Below are 5,296 nucleotides of genomic sequence, written 5' to 3'. Positions count from 1 at the left end.
TTTCCCACAGACTTTGAGAAGACAGGGTTTATTAGGCCTCATTGATGGCACAATTGTGGTGGAAAGAGCCACCTCTTTCCTGGTCAGCCTTGACCTTGCTTTCCAGCGGTGCTTTCCGGTGGATGATGCTTCCTTCATCCATGCATAACGACAAGAACAATTATTTCTTCTTTATAAGGCTGGGTTTTATTATGCATTCCTTAAAATGTTTGATAAGGGCCAATTGTCATAGAGAAGACTAGATAGCAGAGAGATAGAAGTTAGGGTGCAGGCAGCCATTTAAACCTGCAGAGGTCACTTAGATTCAGCAAGCTTCCTTCTCTTATCTGTTGAAAGGGTGGGTTGCAGGACTATCCAAGGCACCTCTAGGGAGTTTGATTGTGAACTTTCCTAGTAAACGTTAAGGGCCAGATTAGACAAAAGCAATAGTAAGGTCCTTCTATAGCTAGTCCTATAGTCAATGTGCATTACATAGATTCGGTTACTGATAAAATATCTTATATTTACATCAGTTTCCCCACTCCCTTTGAGGCAATAAAATATTCTTAAAGATAGGCCTAAGAGCCAAGTGTAGGTTTTATTTGTCTTAGTTTCAGATTTCTTCTCCCACCCCATACTTAGTTTATGTGTGGATAAATGAATGATACAGAGTTTATTATTCAACCTTGTCATTAGTAAATGATCTCTTAATCACCTTTTACCACATGTTCTTGATATCCACATTCTTTGTATTTGCATAATGCTTGGTCAATATTTTTTTCTTTCTATGTATTTCTGTGGAATTACCCAGCTGCTGAAAACCTTTTCACATGGCTTCCTCTAAGGAAGTTAGTAATTAGTGAACATTCTATTAACCACCTTATACCTTGTATTGTTGATATCCAAGTTCATTTACTTCAATAATGCTTGGTCAGCATTTCATTCTTTCTGTCTTACTGAAGAATTACCCTTTCACACTTGGCTTCCTACAAGGAAGATTCTGAAAAAGAAAGGGGTTCACTCCACTCATCATTTGGCAGAGAAGGATGTTTCAGAGATATGACCCACAGAGATATTGGCTGGGAACCTAGAATCACACATCGTGTGTGAACTTTGGGAAGTGGTCTCGTCCTTATTTACAAAATGAAGTCATTCATCCTGAATCACAAACTTTCAAAGAATATGGATACAACAGGCACCGACTCCTCTGTGTTCCAGGGCAAATCTACCAGTGAATTAATGCTATGTGTGAAGTTGCAGTCCGGGATACCCAGATCCCAAGCTCCTGGGCCTCTCCAGATTTCCATTGCTCTAACCCCTCACACATGTTGGAATACACTCTGCACAGGTTTGGGTCACCAATCACAAATGTCTTTCCGGCTGCATCCCCATTCAGTCACTCATGGCCTGGGAACACATAGACCAGGTATTTTATCTATGTGAATGTGTTCTTTCTCACTTAATGTCTTGCAATCCATCTCCGCCAGCTGCATGTTACCAAATCAAATGTAGGTCCTTAACCTAGTCTCATTATACTGAGTACGAGCTGAAGCACAAAAATCTACGGACAGAAGGACCTTGACTTTTTGTTACATGTCTGATGAAATTAATCCTCTTGGTCACTTCTGAACTCTCCTCTAATTGAATCTCTGCTCAGGGACAGCTGGCACTGTCTCCTGCACAGCCCATAAGACAGGGCCAAAAATCACCCCGTGCTCTCCCCGAGCTTCTTCATTACGTCTTCTGGGTAGAAAATGAACACAGGTTTATTTACAAGAGTTTTAGAGGGGGTTATTTTGATTGCTTAGCTGAGAGTGTCAAGACAATTATTTCTCTGAATAAGGCATCTTTCCCATGTACAATATCTTTATTTCCTGTTTGGAACATTCCCTGTGTCAAACAGCTCTACCTGTCAACTTGGCTTAATTAGCTTCAGGGAATGTAAACCACTTAATTTCCTCTGCCAGGCTCACATCTCCATAGCTCAGATTTGCTGTCTTCAGTTCATCCCTTAAGGATGCTTATATGGAAGGTATTTGTTTTGTAGCACCCACCTTGCAAAGCTAACTAAACGTGGTTGGGACCAAAAAATAAAATAAAATAAAATAAAATAAAATAAAATAAAATAAAATAAGGGTGAAGACTTTATTGCTTGTGATGGTCATTGTCTCAGGCAACCCTGCGAGGCTGCTTAGAGGCAGCAATGCTGATGGCTGGTGTAGATAAAGAAATAACAGACAAAGCAAGCAGGATTTGGTTCTAAACCTATATCATGAAGTTTCCCAAATACTTGATGCAAACTCAGGAGCCATCTTGCATTTCTTTATTAAAACACAGTGGGTTGTTAATAAATATATATTTAGTGTTTTTAAGAATAAAAGAGCTATGATACTCAGTCTTTATTATAAACATGACTGGATTTTGAATCATTACAGAAATGTATCTTTGGGTATGAATATTAGACGTTTTTCTATTGCTATGATGAAACTCTATAGCCAGGGCAACTTACAGAATAGTTTGTCTGGGCTTACCATTCCAGAGGGGTTGGGTACTATGGTAGAAGAATGCAGGCATGGAGGCTCACATCTTTACAAACACCAAACAGAGACAGTTGGTTTGAGGAGATGAGTCTTTAAATTCTCAAAGTCTTCCTTCAGTGACACTTTTCTCCCCAAAGGCTACAGACTTGAATCCTTTCTAAACAGCTACCAACTGGGGCCTGGGTACTCAGTTGCCAGAGACTTAATGGAGGACATCTCACTCGAACCACCAGAGTGTATCTGTGCATCAGCGTGCCGTGGGCTGGGTTCCCAGGCTGCATAAAAAAGGACAAAAGTAAAATGAATACCAATATTCACCTCTCCTTGCTTCCTGACTGTGGCTCAGTGTGACCCACTAATGTTTAAGATCCTGCTTCTGTAACTCTGTCCCCACTCCCCACATTACACTGTACTCTCAAACATAAACCCAAATAAACTTCCCCTTCATTAAGTTGCTTTTGGCAGGAATTTGATCATAGCAATTAGGAAAATGACTAACACAGCCAGTGAGCCAAGATGCTAGCCAAGATGCAAGACCACTGGTATTCACCTGCTTGGTGTGTGTGTGTGTGTGTGTGTGTGTGTGTGTGTGTGTGTGTGAGAGAGAGAGAGAGAGAGAGAGAGAGACAGACAGACAGACAGACAGACAGACAGACAGACAGACAGAGAATCTTCCACCCCATCCTACTAGATCAGAGTTATGTTAGGAGCAGAAGTCTCCAGAAGAGAAAGATGGTCTCTGTGGGTTAATAGCATCAAGTTTTATATCTGAATATTGCATCTGAGCCAGTTCTTCCCTGCTGCCAAGCCTGGCCACTGGGGACTGAGGTCCCCTTGTTCTGAGAGGATGAGCTGCCCAAGAGGAGGATGAATGGACCCTGCCATGTTCTGGCTTCAGCAGCCTCCTGCCTATAGAAGTGTTTTCCTGCACTTGAGCTGGGCTGAGCTTCATTTTACAGAGGCATAAACAAGCCTGCCATCCCCAGGGGATCTGGCAAAGGAAAATGAAGTCGTTTTACATTTGTGGCAGCCTGATTCAAATTGGAATCTCACAGAGAAGGATGCTGGCTTCTTTGTTTAGCTCTTTCTGTACTTCAGGAACACAGCTTCTCTTGGCTTCCTGGAGGGAGGAAGTAGCTATGTATGGAATGCCCATTTGCATTATATAGTCTTGGGGGACCCTTTTTCTTACATAAGGCATCTAGCTTAAATCTTACACTAGTTCTATAGAGGCAAAACAAGAAGCTATTGAGTCCAGCAGAGGGATCACGCTGCCATTCCTGGGCTGTCAGTTGAGGCAAAGCTTAAAATGCATTCCCACAAGGGAACCTCACCCCCTACTCTCATTCCAGCCTGGGTAAGGAGACAAGAAGCACCCATGACATTGTCTTTGGATACAAGCTCCAGGCAGAGTGGAAACAGGGATTCAATTATTCCCAGGTCCCCTCTCCTAGCTCCTTAGTCTCAAGTGTTTTGTTCTTATTGGCTGACTAGCTTGGGGGTCTCTTGCACTTGTTGCCACCTCCCATCTCTCCTCACAGATACCCTGCCCAAGCTACCTCTGTGCTCACTTCTCCCTTTCTGTTGTTCCTTGTCTCACTTATTTTTCTTTGTGTTTGTTTGCTTTGGTTTGCATTTCTGAGAAAATTTTATTAGCTTTTTGGATAACATTTATTTGCCTGGGAAGACGAATCCTATTATATGTCTGCTGGAACTAGTGCATAGTCTCATCTTTGCTGATTCTGTGCTTGCCCCCAATGCAGCCTGTCCTATGCTTTTTATTTGAGATGCTGAAACCTGGCCTACCCAGCACCATATAAGAGTCCAGGCTGTAGCCTAATGCTCAGGTGTCCAGATCAATGTGTTCTTGAATCCCTGATCCAAAGATTCCGGTATCCAAAGAGTTATTTTTCTGTAACTCATATTCTATATCTGTAGAGCTATCTCCAGGATTTCTTCTGCCTTGGATCCATGGGCTGTATAGTGAATAGCAATCTTTTCATTTCTTCTGATGCCAAAGGGCCTGATAGTGTATCTTTCTTTGGAAAATATAGGTGTCTGACCATTGAACTGCTCTAACACATTGACTGTCAGGATCAGACTGTCTCTGCTCTCCCTGACACAAATATGAGGCAGGGCTTGTAGATGTGAAGTTCCCTCATGGAGTTCTCCTTCTTACCCTGATCTTGTGCCACTATGGAAAATAGGAAGAGAGCTGCACTTACTTTCAATGAAAGCCCTTTCACCTGTTATGGGGAATCCACCAGAGATCACCACTCAGACACGGTTTATAACCAACTCCGAGGTCTCTGTTACAACTAATAGAGCTATGCTCAGGCATTTGGGAACCCAAGGGTAGCATTGAGACCAGCACATTTCTGGCTTTCTGAACAGAAGTGACATTTGTTTGAGAACATTGTCCCAAATAGTACTCTTCTGAGAAACAGTCTAGATACCTGCTTAGAAGTATATGAGTTGGTGACTGACTGAGCCATGAATCTGTCTATCGAAATTTCTTCTAGGAAGGACAAGGCTGGAAGAGCTGGGCCATGCTGCTTTGGAATGACCTTTGGGAAATGAGCTGTCACCAGTCACAAAGATAGATTCCTTTCTCCCATGCACAATCCACATGCATAGTTTAAAAGAATTCATGTGTTTAAGTCCTTCCTGCCTGTCAGTTTTACATAAAGCAGACTGAATTCCATTCACTTTACCAAGGTTTACTACATAGGGCTTACATGGGCCTGGGCTTAATGTGGGGAACTAAGAACATGCAA

General features: G+C 42.3%; 1 pseudogene; it reads right to left on the bottom strand.

Annotated features, from left to right (window-relative positions):
* Positions 1–4,119: 4,119 nt before the first annotated feature.
* Positions 4,120–4,708, bottom strand: LOC110307308 (annotated as a pseudogene).
* Between the last annotated feature and the right edge of the window lie 588 nt (positions 4,709–5,296).

Source organism: Mus caroli, chromosome 12 (assembly GCF_900094665.2).
Source record: "Mus caroli chromosome 12, CAROLI_EIJ_v1.1, whole genome shotgun sequence".
Lineage (NCBI taxonomy): Eukaryota > Metazoa > Chordata > Mammalia > Rodentia > Muridae > Mus > Mus caroli.
Note: the sequence above shows the minus strand (reverse complement) of the source record. Positions and strands in the feature narration are given on the sequence as shown.